The 22,135-nt window shown below is 40.6% G+C and overlaps 1 protein-coding gene across 4 annotated transcripts in view; it reads right to left on the minus strand.

Annotated features, from left to right (window-relative positions):
- TBC1D5 (TBC1 domain family member 5) overlaps positions 1 to 22,135 on the minus strand; it is a 354,766-nt gene that overhangs the window by 219,035 nt on the left and 113,596 nt on the right. The window contains exon 3 of one of the 4 annotated variants that reach the window (XM_066628541.1): positions 10,433 to 10,520. The exons of the other annotated variants lie outside the window; for them this stretch is intronic. The gene's annotated coding sequence lies outside the window, so the exon portion shown is untranslated. The remainder of the gene's footprint in view (positions 1 to 10,432; positions 10,521 to 22,135) is intronic. 4 annotated transcript variants of the gene reach the window in all.

A 22,135-nucleotide genomic window follows, 5' to 3' on the forward strand; every position in this document is an offset into this window, starting at 1 on the left:
TGGGGATCGCGCCGCTGCCTCCTCCCTGCCTCCAAGTTGCCCCCGCCCCTTAAGGGGGCAGAGGCCAGGGCTCACAGGCTGGGGCGTCGCAACGCCCCAGTTTGAAAAGCCCTGCTCTAGAGGCTGTATTTTGAATCAGTTGCACTGGTTTTTTTGGGACATTTTACAAAGGCTTCCAAACATAGAGCACAATATAGTAATCTAACCTATAGATGACTAAGACCTAAATCACCATAGTTGCTATTTTAAACTTTCAAAGTAGTTCTGAACCAGAGAACTTTTAATGCAGATTGCTTCAGATGCTGTCTCTAAATAATATTCTTTTGCAAATTGTACTGCAGATGCCCATAACTGAAACATCTGGTGTTGAGAGTAGACAAAGACCTGCCTTTTACTAAATTCACTCCAAAATGGTCACCTAACTTTAAGATCAGACACGTCAAAAAAATCTGGTGTTATTTAAAAAAATCAACTTGGTAAAACAATTCCCAAGAAAATAGCTGCATACTGAAACAAAGCACGAGGCAATTTAACTGGAAGTTTTGCTCTGAATTAAAAAAAAAGATTCAAGGTTTTTTCTTTTCTTTTTTTACTGCAAACTGAAACTAACTGGAACAGGAGCAAAATCCTGTCATTTCTGAAGTTTCAAGAGAGCTGTGCTGTGTAGTGGCTAAGAGACTGACCTGTGAATCAGGACCTTTCTTCCTCCCTTAAAATATTGTGTCTGCCATGAACTCATTTGGAGGTTTCAGACACCTGCTCCATCTCAGCGTTGGCGCCCTAGCTGCAATTCAGGGATAATAATACTTGCCTTACAAGGTTGTTGTGGTTTAGGCAACCAGCCTTGCAACATACGTGAAACACTTTGCACACTCAGAAAGCACCACAGAAATGTTTGGTTTTATTATTACTAATTTTAAATGTGGATTTTAAGGGCAAGCATCACTGAGATCTCAGTGCCAGAATAATGCTGCTTCAGAATTCTCCTAGTTGATATCAATGCACAGCAGGCTAAACCCAACAACCAACTTCAATGGTGCTGCATGAAGATTCTTACAAATTTCAAAAATTATGTTTTTTTAAAAGTTTCTATAGTTATAGGAGGAACAGTAATAGCTCTCAAAAATGAGTTACTTAAGTTTATAATTGGAGGGAAGGTTGAGAGTACAAGTTGTATTTAAAAGGTTGAGAGGTACACATAAAACAATTTGAAGGGAAGGGAAAAGATGTATGAAGATTAAGCCTAATCACGGAGATATTTTTTTTTTTGAAAAGTAGTAAACCATAAACCTTAAAAACAAACCAAAATTACCATGACTTTTACATGACTGACTGAAACAGTGTGAAATGCTCAAGGAAAGAGCTTTCTGTAGGAGGACTTTGGTTGGAACAATACTATCAGAGAAACTTCAGATAAATGCAGGTGTCTACCCACAAAGAACTGCTTCCATGATTAAGAAATTAGGCTAGCAGCAGTTCCCAAACTGTGCATCTGTGGCCCACCAGTGGATCACAACCCTATTTTTGGTGGGCTGCGAAAATGACAAGGCAGATCATGCTACGTGCATCAAGGGTTAAACAACCTGCAATTTGGGGGGAGCACAATCACCATTATAGCCACAGAGCCTTAAGTGGCCAGTAAAATGAAATTTTTTTAGGTGGGTTCCGATGCTAAAACATTTGGGAACCACTGGGCTAGGCTTATCAACTTTGATAAGGAATTTGTGTTATCAGACTTGAGCATCCATCTGACAAATGAAGGAGGAAAAAAGAATGCGCAAAAAACAACGTATAGGATTAAAATTCCCTTTTTTAATGCAGATAATGACAATTAAAAAGGACACCAACACCAGGTGCAGCAAAACACACTAGCTTGTCATTAAACAATTCAGAGTAGATTACCATCTAGGTTCCAATGAAGAAGCACTGCACCAGGTACAGGAACAGATGGCATTCACCAAAAACTCCTTACCACATTTGTTAAGATCTTCAGTGAAAGTTCTAAGATATGACACTGTGGACTTTCTAACAAAAATATGTAACTTACCTCTAAAATCAATGTCCGTATCACAAAAGACTTAGCTGACAGAATGCTTCTTTTTAAAAAGGGATCTAAGAAATTACAGGCTAGTTGGCTTAACTTTTGTTCCAAGTAAACTGACAGAAATTTTTTAAGATAAAATTATCAAACATAAAGAAAAGGCCTTGCTGCAGAATAAACAATATAGATTCTGCAAAGGGAAAACCAGAGGAATATGATAAGTTGTTATGTTCTTGAGATCTGCTTCTAAGACGCTGATCTCCAGGTGGTGACTGACAAAGATATGTCTGGTAGGTACCAGGGACTGAGTTTTTTTGCCAGTTGCTCCATAGCTCTGGACAACCCTCCCCAATAGAGTGGGTCAACGGCCCAGCGCAAACTAGGAGAGGCCTCTGGAGGCTCCACATAAGTAATGCTGCAAACTCTGGGAGTGGACCATTCACAAAATTCCTTATGGGGAATGGGTCTGGAACCAAACTCCCGTGGATAAGGAGGCTCCACTGTATTATATGTTTAAAATATAAACTTCTTAATACTTTGATGTTGGTTTGCTTGTACTGTTTTCATGGTTTAATATCTACAGTTAGCCCCCTTGGTGTTCCTTATGGGGGTGAAACAGTGAGACAGAAATTTGTTACATAAACACACACATACTCAGATCCAAGATCATCCAGTGAAACAGACTGGTCAAAGATTCAGGACCAACAGAAGAAAGTATTTCTTCACAAAGCATAATACTGTATGAATTTATGGAATTCAATCCCACCAGATGCGGTGATGGCAACTAGCTTCCATGACTTGAGAAGATTAGAGAAATCACCATGATGGCTAATGCTAGTACCAGGGTCGCAGCACAATCCTATTCATGTCTACTCAGAAATCCCACTGAATTCCGTGGGGCTTGCTCCCAGATGAGTGTGTATAGAGTAATATGCTTCTGAATTGCACCTATAAAAGAGGCTTGTTGTCTTTATCCCTTGTTAAGGACATCTAGTAGCCCACTGTGATAAACAGGATACTGGACTAGACGGATCCTTGGTCTGTAGGGCCTCTCTTATTTTTCCATATGTCAATGGTTTTCTGCTCTTGGCTTGCAATCCTAAACACCACTAGGGAGCCATTCCAATTAAAGTGTGACATACTTTTGACCTAACATGCACAGAATTGCACTTTGTTCTCTAACTGCCTACAAGTCAACTAGTTCCTGGTTTTCAGATGGCTAAAACTGGGCCCCCTATGCTTTTAAGCTTTCACATACCTGTTCTTTTAATCATTCTTTGGCATTACACCTATAATTTCCTCTTCACATGCATTATTCCCTCTTGGTTTGCTCTGTCTTGAAATAACCCTTAGCTGTACCCTTGCTTTTCCAAAGTTTGACACTTCTCACAGCCCTCTTCCTGGGTTGTCTGGTTCAGACTTGGGTTCTGTTGACCCTAATATGTATTCCATAGTTATAGAACAAGGAACGATCACAGGACCAGCCTTAGAAGCTGTGGGGCCCAATGCAAAACATTTTTGCAGGAAGCAAAACTGCCCACAAACCCCCTACTCACCAGGATGAGCAGCAGTGGTCAGGCGCCTGACAGTGGTATCACCACCAACTGCCAATTTCAAGACAATAGGACCTAGGAGCAGCAAGAAGGGTCGTCCAGCGGCAATGATAAGCTCACCATGCTGTCCTTGTAATGCCTCAACATGGAAGATTCCGTGCCGGAGCGTCAGCTACAGAATGAAGTGCTTCCAGGTGTGGGACCCAATTTGGCCAAATTGCCCTAAAGTCAGCCCTGAACTATCATTTCCGTCCCACAAGGTTGCAGAATCCGTTCACTGTACTATAGTTATATGTTTGCCCTATAGAACATCCTCTTACAGTACGAGACCTATGAAATGAAACTCTGCCCAGAAAAGCCTGCAGGAGATGGCAGAAACCGATACATTCCCTAAGTAGAAGAAGGTTGAAGAAGAGTTTATAGAAATCACTGAATAATCAGCACCTGCAAAAGCCTCTGAAGTGGTTTTTGAAAGAGAACAACAACAAAAACCATCAACATGAATATTCTTTTGAAGTGTTTTCCTGCACCCTCTAAGCAAGGAAGTCCGTATACAGGGCAAACAAATGGATACACATGGGCCTGAACGTTCCATATTTCATAGGTTTTTGATTTGCACTGCACCAGCCCTCCTTGAAAAATCTCCTGCCACTAGCACCTTCTGCACTGAAAAGGACAGTCATTAGCTCTCTCAGTTAACATGAAATGGAGCAAGAAAAGCCATCAAGGACGAGTTTCTTTCTCAATTCTCCTACCCAGCTTCTTTCATAATTCACTACCAACCATCTGTCATTGAGGAAGTGTTTCCTTTAGATATAAAAAAAGAATTGCACAATTTGACACATTTTAGATAGCAAAAGCAAGCATGTTTTCTTTCATAAACTGCATCAGATTATAGATCATTAAAATGGAATGATGCAAATAAAAAAACTGCCTAATGCTATGAAGTTGATCAGCTGGATTCCACAATGAAGTGCACTAGCTCATGTCACCAAATGACTTGTCACTAGCATCTAACAAATCTGGTGCTCATGAAGTGCAGTTAATTTTCATTCCATTTACGAAAAATTCTGGACTTTAAAGTATTACCAGTATGATCTTTAATACAAAACAGAGTTGCATTGGACTTTAAATAAGTTAATTAAGTATTAAAATCAATCATGTGAAAGTCTTAATATTTAATATTGTTAGATTGTGTATCAAAGTGGTTTTATTATTTATTTACTCCAAACCTTCCCAGAATACTTCATTTTGCATCAGGGGGTCTGTATCTCACAAGATAAATGCATTTACAATGCCAAATAAATTATATATAAAAGCATTTGTCTTAATACATGTCATTCAATATTAAAAATCACCCATTGGTACCAACCTGAAACCTTAATCCATTTTTACCAACTGAACATTTGTATTATTCAAATGTTGTGTATTAAATAATTTTCTCTAGAGCCGCAAGTGCAGAACTATGTATCTAAGAGCAGTTATCATCGGAGTTTTAAAACAATGTCTGCAGAGTTAACCCTGCACTATTTTATGTCTCACCAGCATTTAAAAGGAAAGATATAAACTCTGAAGTGAATTAAGATGTCAGAGATAATGAAACACTAAACCGAAACACTAAACCAACAACCTCAAAATAACTGGAAAACAAGCACCTAGCGGCTTGTGTACAAATTTTTAAACTTTTGGCATTGTAGCCCAACCTTAGCAACTGAGTATTTAACCTACCGCAGATGTCAGCAGATAACAGGTACTCATTTAAATGTTTTTTTTAAAGACACAAAGGTGCCAAAACCTCTTTTCCTACATTTGCCTGGTCAAAACATGCAGTTTCTTTTTCATCTAGTGACTGAATGCGGTATAGCACATCTACAGCAATGCATTCTGGGGTGAACCCAAGAGTGGGTCTTCTAAGCCTAAAAAATGTCTAAAAACTGGGAAACAGCATGGTGTGACCATGTGAAGGTAGGAAAAAAGATTTTGGTTTTGTTTTTGTTTTTTTTATTTAAAAGAATTTAAATGGGAACCTTAATATCAGCAGATTTGGGTATCAAAACAGAATCCCCTGCAGATACCGAGATTGGACCTGTACATGAAAAAAAAAAAAATCTGCAAAATACTATATAAATTCAAGGCTGTAATATCAGTCAACAATCATTAACATCATCATGAGCTAGCTGAGGAACTCAGAACCAGCACGTTGGATATTGTCTCACTGGGTTATACAGGCTGCTTTCCAAGATGTGCTCAGGACCTAAGTGTCACATCATCCACCATTCAATAATAACTTGGGAAGGATGTGTTTCCAATTCACTTGCTAGATACTCTGTCCTTGATTAATCCACCACAGACTGAAAAGCACAAGAGGGGATTGCTTCTTTATTTCCCCATCTTATGATGAAATGCCCCTGTGCTGAAAACCTTAGCCTCCAGAGTTTCCAGTTCTGAATCACCCTCTCCAGACAGACCAACCAACAACTGCTGTTTAAATAGTATAGTATTGGAAACTAATAGAATTTTTCACTCCATTTACCTCTTTGCAAATGCTACAGCAGCAGAGTCAACAACAAAAGCCAAGCACTTAAAGATTCCAAAGTGAGAGCTAACTAACAGAACTGTTACTTGGATGAATCTCCAATGCCATTAACTGGACAACTTTTAAAACCGGAAAATGGGAGTTTTCTTCTAGCAGAGTTGTTGAAATATATGGATTCAATATTACACTGTCTAAAGGGGTACATGGTATAACACATACCCCCTTTTGGCATGTAATTTTTCTACAGATAATCTGTGTTAAAGAACAAAAAATAATATGTATTACTAATATTTTTAAAGGATAAAAATAATAAAATTATTGTTACAGAACTCATATGTTTCACTTTTGTTTATTAAGATTCACACAGCATTCAAAGCATGGACCATTAAGTGATTTACAAAAAGGTGTTGTAGTATTTGATCTGTTCTTTTCTATCTTTATTTTCTCAAGACGCGTACTTCTTTCTCCTACAATTGCAGGAAGAATATAACACCATTATTTTTTAAGCAGACATTCAAATTTACCTGGAATTTTTTTTTTTGTCTAGAGTAGCAGCAAATCACCAGGCATTGTGCATTTTTCGTTAGATGAGACTTTAGGGAACTCCTGATAGCCCACTGAGGGAACTTTAAAATGTGTGCCCATGGCTTGTGCATTGATTTTCAAGGAGTGAATAGATCTGGGAGTACATGATTCACAGTAAGCATACACATCCTTTACTGCTGGTTCAGATACTGAAGAGCTCCCCATAGCTGCTACCGATGGTACCGAAAAGGCTCTTCTGTACTGATTTTCTTGGGAGCTTTGTTATTTGTGTGCAACAAATGTAAGACGAAATTTAATTTTTTTTTCATTGAACATTAAGAGGAGTTTAAGTACTATACCAGAACAACATCTGGCTTTATATTTTATACAAATTGTGTAGCACCTTGTGACTAATCTTTTAAGCCTGTTTTATTAAAAAACAAAAACAAAAAACAAGAGATATCAACAAGCGATACGCATAAATCTCCTTGATTGGTTTTCTTTCTTTTGTTTTTAAGAAAGCTATTGTAATCTGCTTTTCCCCCCTCTTCTCTGGGACTACCAATCTCATTGTCAAAGGATGGTTTAACTATCACAATTTGAAGTTCCTGAATATCCCTTCACTGTAAGGTTCATGGCTGAACCAACAGACAAAAGTCAAAGTTTGCTTAGAGTTAGAGCATGATTTATAAGTGTTAATGAGTGTTCCATTTGTGTCTAGATAAACTTCTTTTCCATTGCTCAGGCAAAGGTGCTAAGGACAAAAAGAGGCAGAACTGAGTAACAGAACCAGTTGTAATGCAGCAGGGGGTTCCTACTGTAGTATTAGTCACAAATTATTAAGTTGCATACTTTAAATCTGTAATAGGTCCTTTAAACAAGTTGTGATCACTAGATTATATCTAAATGTGCACAGAATATTCCATGTATTCCTGGTAAAAATATTACTTTGCAATCGCCCAGTTCCCTTTTATCTCCCCTTCTCCCCCTCTAACAGTCCAATAGGCCTGCGGTTTTCAAAGTCTATGGGAGTCTGGAAACCGCAGTAAGTCCTTGAAGGGAGGGGAGGGAGGCAGTGGGGGCAGGGGGAAGGCAGCAATGCGATCCCCAAGATCGCATCGCTCAGGGGGGCTGCAGTGACTGGGATATACCAGTCCCTGCAGCAGCCTTTCCGGTGTGCAGAGAACCCTGCACAAGAGTCTGCAGGGCTCCCCAGCCTACTAAAAGTGAAAACAGAGCAATCACGCTGCACTTCTGGTTTTGGAGGTGGAGAGGGATCGATCTTTTGGATGGGGCCCTTCAAAGAGTCTCTAATACAGCTTATTAGCCATGCTGGCACCCTCCTAGACATGAATCCTTCCTCTTTTGTGGTACACACTCCAGCAGGGCCTCTATTATTGCTTTTTTAAACAGCTCCATGCACTCTGGAAAGAAAATCGCCATTATTTTTCCATCGCTCCAGTAGGGTATAACTAGGGAGAAAGGACTTTAGTGAGAGATCTAGGTATACTATACTCTTGGCTCCCATTTTATAGCACCACCACCCATAAATCAAAGGAAGGAATTTCTGTCAGGCAGCCCAATCCTACCCACCCCATAACCCAAGGAGGCAACAATGCAAAAATGACTGCTGCTGCATCCTATGGGCACCAAGCTAGCACTGGGAGTCTCCTTGGAGGATTGCTCCCTTACCCTAGGTAACACTGCTGTAGCGCCAATGGATCTCCTTGGATCTGCACCTGCTTTTTGAGTGAATGCAGACACAAGGAGGCCCGTGTTGGGCTGCCTGGCCAGGGTGGGAGCACAGGATGTGGCAGAAGAGTCTGCCACCATCTCCACTCCCCTCCTGGCCCAATTAGCCCCATCCACGGACCAGTTCCACCCTCCCCGCCCTCTCCCTGCCCCCAAAAGCCACACTGTTGCCTGGTGGTGTGACTTATCACCTGGCACTCCTACAGCAACTCTTCTTGGTGCTGAGGCCCAGCACAGCTGGTGTTGGTTCAACGCTGGTGATCCCTACTCTCCAGGTGTTGTAAACATGCTTTATGGCATGTTTGTGACATCCATTGCCAGTGGTCTGTTCATACCACCGCTGTTTGAAAGCTCAGGACTGGGCTCTTTGTCTTTGGTAGAGAATGAGATCAGTGAAATTCACCAAATCGGACAAAGAAACAAAATTTGTATACTCATAATCCTTGCCTCAAATAAGAAGTGAGTGATACAAAGCCTCAAAATATTATCCAGCTTGGATTAAGATAGAAGCCAAAGAAAAATTCCTGGCTTGTCTCCCCTAGACTCTATCATAAACCTTAAATTAACACATATTGTTAATGCAAAATTCCAAAAATGCATGAACATGCTTTACTGGGACATCACACACAAACCAAGTCTGCCTCCTTGGCTTGGTTAACATATCTTGAGTAGGAAAGTCTTTCTAAATGTCAACCCTCAGCATTAGAAAATTATACAGAAGGAGCAGGAAACAGGGCTTACAGTGCATATAAATATGATAGTGTATTAGCCTGCATTTAATTACCAGTTCAAACAACAACCTGATCTAACCTTTGACAAGTAAAATAAATGTTCTGAATAATTTAACCAAAGCAAACATTTGCTGTTAATGCTGCCTAATTATAGTAAGGGTTGGAGAGAGAGAGAAAATGAGTGAAATGATAATTTATACACTTGTGCTGCAGTTGTCACAACTATTTCTTGAAGCTCTTGAATTTTTTTCTCCTTGTGCTGTTTGTATTAAACAACAATTTGGAGATATGCTTCCCTCTCTTTTTCTGTGCAGAATATAAGGATATTGTTCTGAATTGCATAGAGAACCAAGAAAGTAGGTTAAGAATGCATTATAGGTTCCTAAAAAGCTTATTTTCTTTGGTAATTAACGAATCAACTCCAGCCCTCATTTCACTGTGATTTATTGATAAAAAGTCGTTTAATTGCTGTATTTTACCAAATAATTTAGAGAACATTTGTCCAATGACTTATGGAAACAAAAGACTTTTTTTTTAAAAAAAAAGTCCATAGCTTAATGCAATTTATTCAATGAAAAAGATTATGGTCTATTACACAGAGCACCGCCTTTGCATGTTCTGCTCTCAACACCATATTGTTTGTTTCAAACCCAAAGACAAACTCATCAAAAGAACATATGAAGCTGTGCTCTGAGACCCTACTGGCCCAGTTATCACCTGGCAGTGGTTCTGCAGAGATCCTTTAACTAGAAATGTTAAAGACTGAAACCAGGATCCTATATATGCAATGTATATATCGCTAAGCTATGGACACAGCCCCTTTCAAGGTACAAAATTCAGCATACTAAGCATTTCAGATTTCATTTTTTAAAGTATATTTTGAACTTTCAGGCAAAATTAAGTTCAACTTGAAATGTGTTCTCAATACCTGACAACAGAAAGAAAGTCTGCGTGCTGAGAACCATTTCTAAACCTCTAACCTCTAGAGCAGTGGTTCTCATGCATTTAGCACCAGGACCCACATTTTAGAACAAGAATCTGTCAGGACCCACCAGAAGTTATGTCATGACCGGAAGTGACATCATCAAGCAGGACCATTTTTAACAATCCTAGGCTGCAATTCTACCTGCACTTTCCCAGGAGTAAGTCCCATTTACTGCCATTGTTAAAAGAATATACATAGTAGCTTGTTTAAAGTACAGATCTGTAACATTTCCCCAAATGCAGTCACAGACCATGGTAGCATCAAGTCTAGTATATTAAAAATAAAATATTGAAAAGAATGGGGACCCACCTGAAATTGGCTCACGACTCACCTAGTGGCTCCCGACCCAATTCTCTAAAGCATTTCTAGAGGTTAGTGCTCCAGTATTCTGCTGCTCCTTGTGAAGAACAGAAACAGAAAAAAAATCATTCAAAACAAGCAAATGTATGAAAAAGAGCTTGAGTTCTATTAATTATCCAGGTCATAGAATGCTACCTGCTTCAAAGTTACTTTGGGTTCTTACTAGTTTTGTTTCTAAGTGCAAAGTACACAGCTCTACCAGAAGGATACAAAACAGTTTTCAGACTGTAATTTGAAAACACTGACATTTGAATATACTGTAGTACCATGGAGCTGAGGCACACTTTGGGCACAATCCAAACCAGTTCTAATCAGAAGTAAATCCTATTTTGTTCAATGGGACTTACTCTCAGGAAAGTGTGTTTAGGATTGCAGCCTAAGACAGTGTTTGTTCACTTGAACATGGACTATGCAGAACTTCCCAGACCTGGACGTTCTGGAGCTGTGAATGAACCTGGATTTATCTCCTGCCTAATCTTGTCTGATTCTATGACCAGCTTGACCCATTACAAAGTTCTGGCGATGGTCCTGTATCTAAAAATACCAATATGATAAAATAGGATTTTAAAAATGCTACTTCAATTCAGGAAACCATGATTTCAAGCCTTGATCTATACTTACAGTGCAATCCTATGCATGTTTCCTTAAAAGATAATGATACTTACAGCCCAGTCCTAAGCTGCTCAGAGCACAGGACTGCCATGGCGCCAAAAATGGTTGCCGCAGCATCCAGCATGCCCCTGGCAGCTGCCACCGCGTCCTCTGGAGAAGGGAACTTTTGTTCCCTTCCCCAGAGTAAAGGAAGTAGCCCCGCAATGGGGCTATTTGAGTCTATGGCAGTTCTGGAGCTGCACAGAATCAAATAGTTATGTGTTGGGCCACACAAACTGACATGCGAGCTCAGGATCTGGTGGAACTAAGTTCCACCAGTCCCACCCATCCTACCCTGCTCCGTCCCCCTGGAACGCCTCCTCCCCACCCTCCCCCCACCTCCCCATGCTCCAGAATGTCTCCTCCCTGCCTCCCCCCATGCTTTTACCAACTTTTTTGCCTAACAGCGGTTCAGGCGTCTGCTGAACGACGGAATACCAGCTTTCCACTGGCACTAGCCCAGTACCAATTGACTTTCACCCCTTCTGTGTAATGGAACAGCCCAGAGGGAGGGAGGAGAAAGGAAGCAAGGGAAATTTTTCCATCTGCAGTTGTACTGAGTGTGTAACCTGCAGGCTTTAAGACCCAGCAGCAGCCTGCCTGCCTGCCAAGCCAAGTGCTGGCTAGTTGCAAAGCTTCTCCCTCTAGGAGGGAGCTGTAGGAAGTGTGATATTGTACAAGGTGAGCTCCTGCCTGCTGCTCCTCTGGCATTCTCCTGGCTGCCGCAACACCCCTGAACTGCCCTGACCCCCCCCCCCCCGAGTGACCTGCAGATAGGACTACACTGGAATTTTTGGTAAACATTTCTCGCCTTATAGGTAAGAATTTTATAGGTAAATCTTCAGAGTTGCTGAATAAACAGATTTATATTTTCTCATCAAATTACACACGTTTAACCTTGACTCCAAACACTGTAACAGAAGTGCAGGCTTAGTGGAGGCAACACATTTTTATTTTCCCACCCTTGGTCTTGATTTAAAGTTCAACTTGATGAGAAATTTCTAATTTGCACTTACTCAAATGAACATATGTAAATTACCCACAGCCAGTTTCCTTAACACACACACTTGCAGCCACTGTGCTTTGCCGCCCCCCCCCCATTTTTTTTTCAAATGAGGAGGAAGCCTGGTCTCCAAATGAAGGCAAGGCTGGGTTTGATTTTTCAACAGTACCATACACTCTCAGCATCCACTAAACAGGACCTATGAGATCAGCATAGTTCTGAAAACCAAGTCATGTGCCATGTACACAGTCACTGCTGCCAGAACTATCACTCCTGACAAGCCAACTGATAAAAAATCATGCACACTTTGAGAGCTAGCAAGTGGAAGAATAGAATCTAGACTATCAGAAAATAGGAAGCTATATTTGGAATGGTATCCAGTTTTTAGATCAGTATTCTGACAATAGGAATTTTTTTTTAAAGTCACATAGTTAATTATGACAGCCAAAAGCGACATATTAAGTTTTTTTCTAAGTCTATCTAGATCTCACACAAACTAGTTTCAATACTCTAACATTAATTTATGTACATATATATTAATGAAGCGGACATGTTAATCCCCTAGTGTTTATGTCTGTGAGGCATCTCAGCTCTTACTTCCTTCACTGTCACTCTTGTGTAAGTAACATACTGTGGCAAGATATGAATAGTTCATAGCTCCAGCAATGAATGAATGAATGAATGATGGCCTAAACCCCAAGCAGCATTTAAGGGTTCCGTTTCTTTCCTGATCAGATGCTGCACAGTTACAGCAAACAAATGCCTTTCTTGACATGCATACTTGTCAATTAACTTGAATTAAAAACACACACTTCAAAGATCATTGCAGGTATACCTACAAGCTCAATTTATTTGTAAATACATGGCAATCTTCTTTCCACTGGAGAAACACTTTACAAGCCAAAGACAAGGTTGAGATGAGAGACGGGTGGATGTGTTAGGGAAATCAAGTTCTGTAGGAGCACTCAAAAGGTTTCCAATGCACTTCTTGAAACCAAGGTCTAACATATGGAAACACCTTAAGGCACACAAACAGGTTGCTTTTGCTTCCCATGATTTGGTTGAACGCAGATTGGCCTCTGGGAAAATTATGATGGAAACCTCCGCTGAGTAAATATTTCTTTTTTTTCCTCTCTCACATACTTTTCAGCTTTTGCTGGATTTCTCTTGCATAAAAAGGTATAATTTTTCCCCAAAATGATCTAGGATAGACCTTGATGATGCTATGTTAGAACCACTTCCAAACCAAGAACAGCAGCTTGTGCTGAACCAGACAGAAAACAAATTAATTTTTTTGCAATTATCACTGTAGAAGTGATAAACTAGAAAAAAAAATAATTCAAATCATTTGTCAGTAGCAGCAGTAGCTTTAGTGACCTTAGCAATCAGGTTTCAAGTGAAAAATATGCATACTTACTGACCAATGTTCAATGAAAGCTATTTTATGTCTTTGTATAACCCTTTTAAATGAATAGGGTTATATCTTAAGTTTACATAGTCATGATTAAGAAGTTTTTCAATATTCACTGATATCCTTAATCATGACCAACAAAACTTCAGATACAAATCATAGTTCTCAAAGCAATGGATATACAAAGGAATTAGACAGTTCCCTGTCCCAAAGAGGCTCAAAATCTAAAAATAAATAAAAATAGGAAGACAACAGCAGAAGAGGAGGAAAATGTAAGCAAAGACAAATAAGAAAGAATATGCAGTTAATTCAAGTTCATATAAAGCTTGATACTGAATGATGCAAGGACTTTATAAATAGTTACTTCCCACAGAAGAAGACTTGATAGAATTTCCGTCCTTCCTCATGGACGTAATGAATGTAAAGAAATACCCTGTTGATTCAATATATTCATACTCGTTATATATCAATACATTCACTGATATGTATTGAGTCAAAGAATTCAATATATTCTTTGATAGCATTTAGAGACTATGCATATTTGACTGGCAATATAATATGCAAAACCTCCAGTTCTTCATGGTGCACCATGCCCAGATTATGCATATACTCCATTAAATCCATTTGTTTTGTATGAGCAGAAAGATTACATAAATCGTAAATAACTACAATTAACGATTACAGGAGATCAGCAAGATATTTCTTGTTCTGACCTAATGCACATTTGTCTGTACACCTTTTTATTTGCAAAATTTGACCATAGGTTCAAAAAGATACTAGACTATTTGACTTCATTTGGTCTACAGACCAATGTACAAATAATGGCAAACAATGACTGTTCATGTACTAACCTTGACTCATGGCTAGTTAAGTAGTCAAGCCTACACCATGGCTTCCTCATGAGGAAGCTGCTAGAACCATTCAATAAAGAGGCTATGCCGAGTCTCCAAAACTAGGCGTGATAGGGCAAAACGGATGACATTTCTGGAATCGGCACCCCAAATTCATATCAAACCACCATAAATTTTGGGAGAAACTTTTCTGACCCTCAATTTTGTAGGCCTGTGTTATTAATGTTTTTTAAAAAAAAAAACACTTTGTTTTTTTCCACATACAAGCTATTACAAAGGACAATCAAATTCTACTTGTATATCAAGTCTACTGATAAAACTGCCAGCACTGTTTTCTAAATTTGTAGTATGCGCACATTTACAAACCTCAAGGAGTATCACTTCATTATCCCTACACATGGTGCTGTTTCTTCCCCCCCCCCCAAACACCTCAAAATGTTGTTAGTGTAACATGCTTGATTTATAACACCTTAAAGTTTCATTGCAGTATTTAACTTAGGTAAAATAAAATGCTAGAAAAAATGAAAACATCACTACTTCAGGTAAGGTGTTTTAATTAGTAACCTTGGATGTGAAACTGTACTATGATGATTAGGGGAGAAAGGTTTTATTTATACAACACTACGAGCTATTTGTCACTGGTCCGGGCAATTCTGACCCAAAGCTGAGCACTTTTACCAATGAAATCCAGAATGAATTTCCTGGATATCTATGAAAGTGAGAAAATTAATCCAGATTGGACTGGTGTCTAAATCCTGGTACCCAGCAATGCCGTAATAGCTGCCTGCCACTGTGCTGAGACACTGGTGTGGCTATTACAGCAGCAACAGCAAAATGTGCCTTCCTATCCCTGAGGATAATGTGAACTGGACTTGTGGCTGGGAGGGATGTATTCACAGTAAAAAGTCTGCAGCAGGGTCTAAGGCAGCAATTTTCAACCTTTTTCATCTCATGGTACACTGACAAGGTACTAAAATTGCCAAGGCACACCATCAATTTTTTGAAATTGACAAGGCACACCATGCTGCCAGTGGGTGGTTAACATCCTCCAGTGCCCATACTAATAAATGACCCTCCCCCAAACTCCCGCAGCACACCTGCAGACCATTCATGGCTCACCAATATGCCACGGCTGGCTGAAAATTGCTGGTCTAAGAACTCCACGCCCCTGTGGACAGCAGTGTCATTCACAGCAGTACTCCTAAATCAAAGGTCTGATCAAAATCCATTCTGGATCAGATACAAATCCAGCCTAGAGCAGGGGTATCAAACTTGTTTCACATAGTGGACCGAATAGCGGACCGAATAGCATTTGTGACTCCTGTGGAGGGCTGGAAGTGACATCATGAAGCAGACAATGACATCATGAAGCAGAAACAAGTACTTTGTTCTCACACAGAAACTCATCAGCTGCAAATGACAGAAGAGAAAATGTTCAAATCTTGTTCATAATTTCAAGATATAAGAGAACCCCATGATCACTCTGGGAGAGCCCAATTATAATGGGGGCCAGATAAATTGCATCCAGGGTATGCATCTGGCCAACGGGCCTTACGTTTGACACCCTTGGTCTAGAGCAGGGGTGCTCAATAGGTGGATCGCGATCTACCAGTAGATCGCGAGGCAAAATGAGTAGATCGCGGAGCCCTGTCTCTCCAAACTGTTAATATGTCAGTTTCGTCTAGTGACTAGACAAAACTGACATATTTAGCTGATACTAAACCTGAAACTGACACTTTAGCTGCTCTTTAGGCATGCAGCAACAAAACTGACGAAACTGACTAGACTCCAGCAGGGGCTCCATACATTAAAGGGTGTGTCTGTCAGACGCTTCCTTCCCCCCTGGTAGATCTCCGGGCCTTGCTGGGTTTCAAAGTAACTCTCGAGCCAAAAAAGTGTGAGCACCCCTGGCCTAGAGAGTCCAATCAGAAATGAATATGCAGTATCCCTACAACGGACACTTCACTAAGTACCACTGAGTTGGTACAATAGTTTGTATCCTCCGAATATTAACTATGGAGTACTTCAGAGTCAGTTGTGGGTTCATTCTTTGCATCTCTTGCCTTCTGATACATTTATTTTCATTTACTAAAAGTTTTATTATATTAATAAATTGGGTGTTACCTATTGCCTTGCACCTCTGACTCATCATGTTCTCCCATAACCGGATCCTTTGCTGGGATACTGAACCACCTCCTTCTCATAGACTCTCAAGTGCCTTCCACTGGTATTCATGCCATTCTATCCTCGTATCTCACATGCAACCTCATTGTGTCAAGATGTGATTAGCCTTTCTGTGCTTTCAGAGCTCCATTACTTTTGCTCTGGGGTACATGGGGTAAAGGGCAGGGTTATTACTGTGAGAAGTTCCCTCACATATTGCCCTAGAGGCAGCCTGAAAGGTTGCTTGTTGTTGTGGAATAGAGTTCAAGTGGAAGAACACAACTGACAAAGTAGGGGAAAAGTCTGTGTATAGGCTTGTTATGGGCAACTCACGGCCCAATCCTTTATTAGTGCAGCACCAGTGCAGTGATCTCTGTGTAGGCACTACCTGGGACAAACATACCATAAAGCATGTTTGTGATGCTTCACAATCAGTGAATGCTGGCAAGAAGTCTTGTGTCATCCCGCCAGCACTGAATTCAGAAGGGGATGGCAGAGGAGGCTTCCACTGTACCCTATCCCCTGTCCCGGGTCTGAAAGCCTTACATGGGGCTCCTTGGACATGTACCAGTGATTTCGCTAGCACAGATTCAAGTAGCTCCACTGGCAGGCTGGGGTTCAACAAGGGTAAGAGGCCAAATGTTCCCGTCCCCTGAGAAGACCTTTGGCTGGCTCAGTTTCAGTGTTGGATATACTGTGGGCCATGTGGCACTGTTGGGCCAGCGCTGAATAGGATTGGGCGATCGGTTGTTGGGTCCTGTGACAGGACAAGGATAGGACCACATCTGTATTCGGTCCAAGTTAGTCATTTGACTAAACAATGACTGCAGGTAACATATGAATTTTCAACCCGTTCTTACAATCTCACAATTATGGTGGAAGAATTTGAACAGAGAGAGAGAGAGAGAGAGAGAGAGAGAGAGAGAGACTTTCTGAACAGAGCTCTGTAACTTAAACTGAAAATGTAAAAAATGTAACAAGATGCAAAACGTACCTTATGTGCTATTTTTCCTTGGAACATTTTCCTTTTAGTGTTCCCTTTCAACCATACTCAGCAGCAGCCTTCAGCTTAAACAAAAAACCAAAAACAAGCTTGCACCTGATGTGCCACATTAAGCCTGAAATCACTAGATTCACACCTACAAAAATATGGAGGCAATGGGAATTTTCATGGACATTTTACACATTTATTAATATCATCAGTTCCATCGTGTCCCAGGGAAAACATCTTATTAGTGCTACAATTAAATGATTCAGCAACCATCCACACTATCTTTGCCTTTTAACAGTTCCAATCAGTAGCAGATCTAGGTGTAATCAACAGCAGCAGGGGGTTTTAAGAAGCAAAACAAAACAAAAACAGTAGGGTTCTTTACTAGTATACTGTAAGTGATAACAAGGAGACAAATTTTATTCTACCTTAATTCCAAATGGAACTTTGCAAGTCTTGTAATATACTTCGCAAAAAGCATTTTAATTTCTTAGCACCAAGACTAAAATATCAAAAAGTTTAAAATGCTCATATTTTAAAAATATGCAAAAGGTTTCCCTCCCTTTTCTCAGTAGCCTGTTATTTCATGTTTCATGTTTAAAAGACAATGTTGGACCTGCCCTATCCTCAAATGATGGCACTTGTATTCACAAGTGGATAGGATGGCTGGTTATAGTGTTGCTTGCTATCTAGCTACATTACATAAGAACAGCCCCACTGGATCAGGCCATAGGCCCATCTAGTCCAGCTTCCTATATCTCACAGCAGCCCACCAAATGCCCCAGGGAGCACACCAGATAACAAGAGACCTGCATCCTGGTGCCCTCCCTTGCATTGGCATTCTGACTAATAATAATACTATAATAAATAAATAAATAAATACATTAAATACTGACTATTTTCAGCTTGTCCTAGAATGATGCAAGAACAATAGCACTGTGTCATCTCTGTTCCCCAGGTAAGAGTGCCTCCTCCGGGGGATTTACAAGACTAAGTAACATATCAGATGGGACACATGGATGGTACTCAACATGTCCCCTTTATTCGGTTTCTAAATTATCAACAGAAACAAAAAGACAAAGGTTGCCCGCCCTCCCCTCAGGGTTAACTTCACTCTTTTCCTTGCATTTGTCTTCAAAACGAGGGATGCCCTATATGGAGACATGCCTTCTAAAATATAGCCTGGGATAGGGTTGATGGGATATCTCAGGACTCACACTGCCTCTTGTGCTATCAGAATGCCCCAGTCCCTCCCTAAGGCCTCACCTTCTGGCTCTCTCTCAGGGTTGAAGCAGCTAAGGGTATATCCCCATTCTCATTCTGGGCTCCTGGGCCTTGACTGCCTCTGTTTCCTTTGGGCCTGCCACAGTTCTCCTGGCATCCTCAGACTTCCCTTATTTGCTCCTCCTTTCTCTTCCCCTGCTCCTGGTTCCCTCCCAGTGTCCCATGGTCCTCCTCTATTTCTCTTGCTTCCCTACCTCTCCATCCACTGTCTGCTATCTGATCCACTTCCTAATCTGTTCCTTTCTACCTTTCCTTCCTCCACTTTTGCCCATTCTTCTCCTTCTGTTCTTCCTCTTTAAGGGCTGGGCTCAGCAACACTCACACTCAACCAGGTGCTGCTGGTTAACACACCCCCAACCAGAAATGGACTGTGGCTGTCAACATAACTGGTCCTCATTTCCAGATGCATTTGTGAGTGGGGCTACTGAGTCCAGCACCCAGCTGGCTGCCAGGGCTGCATGTACCTCCTCTCAGCTGAGGCAGTGTCACACACTATAAGCAATATTGAGGGAACCAAAAAAAGATACCTCTTCCATCTCTTACTCTCAGGCACAAACACTGAACCCCAAGCCAAATAAAATCTAAACCAGGGGAGGGCAGATGCTTTGGCAGGACGGCATTTTGGCACATCATCTCTGACACTGTGTTGGGGCAGGGGAAAAAAAGAATTTACATATCAAATTTGAATAAATGTACATAATGTACATAAATTTACATAAATGAATATATTAGAGACAGAACTTGTATGACTGAATGAATTTTACTGAGCTTATTTATAATACACATGAGAACTATAATACAGACATATAGAATTACATGTGAACTATGAACCATTTGCCACACACCTCTTGCACAGTTAAAACATACAGACCAAGCCAGAAACACATAGAGACATAAGTTGTTCAGAGGCAATGGTGGGGAGGTTAAAATAATGCCCAGGGAAAAGCAGAAAACACATGGAGACTATAAGGCCTTGCTCTAACTCAGTCCACAGCTCGTGTCTGACAGTTGCGACCAGTGGCCGTGGACTAGCACAGGCTCCAACAGTCTTTGACTGGCCAGAGCTTCATTGGAGACTGGGGGCTTCCTGAGACTGGGGGCTTCCTGAGGGCCAAATTAGGGTTCCCTGCAAATTAGGAGCTGCAAATGGCCCATGGGCCAGGGTTTGCCCACCCCTGATCTATACAAACAACTCCAGTCCAGTCTATTTTGTTTCAAAAAGAAGTTGAATTCCAATCATTTTTAAAAAAAAACAAACAAAAACCATTTCAACAAGTTTTTTTCGCCTTTCTGATATCCTAGAATGCTTCTTGGTTTCCAAATTTTTAAATTAACATTTTAATTTTGCACTTTAAATAAAGCATAGCCTTGGTGAGTGAGCTTAAATGGGTGGAAAAGAAATGGTTAATATTCTTTCTTCTGAGAGACACTTCAACATGTAGCAAAGGAACAATGAGCACAATGAAGAACATGTGCTTGAACTTCAAAGCCCATTAGCATTGTACCAACAGCAGGCCACATCCATTTCATTCCTGCAAGCAGAAGTGTTAGTCACATTGAGGGCAAGCTTGACACATGAATAGAAAAAGACAAGAGATCAGATGGTGTGACCCAAAATGCATTTATACGATGATGGCTTGGCTGAGATTATATGTAGTAGTTCAAACAGGTTTTATCCTTCCTAATTAACAACTTCATCTCATGCTCCTTGTTTACAACACCTTGTGATCACAGCTACTTTTACAAACTGCCACTGTTTACCTGACATAAACATTAAGCAGCAATATACTTTTCTTCTTCCTGCATGGCTACTTAGGCTTTTCTCTGCCTTGCCTTTCAGTTGAAAAACAAAGCAATCACATACTACACATTCCTTTGCATTAAGGCAGTATGAAAGACTGTGCTTTTGGGGGAAAAAAAAATACCCTAACAATTTCAGCCTAGGAGGCAATCATTCTCCATTCCAGAATTATCTACACATAAAAGTATTTCCCTAGATTGACCCATGGTGGTGTGTCACCACTAAAGGGTCACCTTCAATGACGGAAACACCAAAAAGGAGGAGATTGAGTGTTCTTGCCATGGGTCCTGTGTCCTACCTCCTTCGTGAATGGTAAGTGCTTTTGCTTAAGTGCTAATATCACTGCTAACTAGGTAAGAGGCACTTTTTCAAATAGGTGCTCCTCTTTTATTTAGCAGGGGGAGAGTAACTGGCCCTCCTCACCCAAGCTGTCTTTTCTAGTGGCTGTCTGATGGTGTTCATTTGCATCTTTTTAGACTGTGAGCCCTTTTGGGACAGGGAGCCATTAGTAATTTGATTTTTCTCTGTAAACCGCTTTGTGAACTTTTTGTTGAAAAGCGGTATATAAATACTGTTAATAATAGTAAGTGGCCTGATGGTACCTTAGAGCCAGATGAGAGATGGAAGCTGGGTCCAAATTGTTTTTCAACCTGTGACTGTTTTCTCCTCTTTATTGGTAGGATTGAGCTACATCTGGCCAGGTGGCCCAGTGGTTGGATCCCTCTTACTTTTAATGACATTACTTGGGATTTCCTGTCATTTTTCTTGGTTTGTTCAATTTTGAGAGGAACCAAATCGCTGCCAGGAGTTTTGTTTTTTGTATTTATTTTTTAAGAGTATTTTTACACTAGACGCTGTGACAGAACCACCTTTCAGAGCATGATACCATAGTCTTTCGAGACTGAAGATTGCGAATACAATACAATTTATTTATTAAGAGTAGGCACCGCCATAAATAGGGTAACAGATTATTTGAGGTATAGCAATAGGGACTGGACAGCCATTTCAGGTGTAAAAGTACTACAGGTATGTGTGGCTTAACAACAGGGTTACATTCTCTGAACCCCACTGTTAAGCAATTTCATTGTTATGCGATCTTACCTTTCTGTGTTGTTAGTGATATCCTTAGGAGTCCCCAGAGTTGCGACAGGCCTTCACTGGCCTGAGAATGGCCTGCAGAAGCTTGCAAAAGATACTTCCAGTTTTTGGAAGCAAACTGGAAGAAGTTTTCTGACAAATGGAAGTACCTTCCAGAGGCTTTTAGGGACATTCTGAAACCTGTAGAGGCCCAGCACAATCTGGAGGAGGTCTCTGGGACCTCCAAAGAACAACACCAACATCATCCTCCCAAAGCTAAGGAGTTTCAACTACTGTTGTATGGACCATTACATATGTGGTCCTTTGTTGACTGGAACACCGCTAAGTGACGCACACCTGTACTCATGTGCAGACTATTCCCTTTTTTCAGCCCTTCTTCCAAGCAAGTGGCTACAGGTA

The sequence above is a fragment of the Tiliqua scincoides genome, chromosome 5 (assembly GCF_035046505.1).
Source record: "Tiliqua scincoides isolate rTilSci1 chromosome 5, rTilSci1.hap2, whole genome shotgun sequence".
Lineage (NCBI taxonomy): Eukaryota > Metazoa > Chordata > Lepidosauria > Squamata > Scincidae > Tiliqua > Tiliqua scincoides.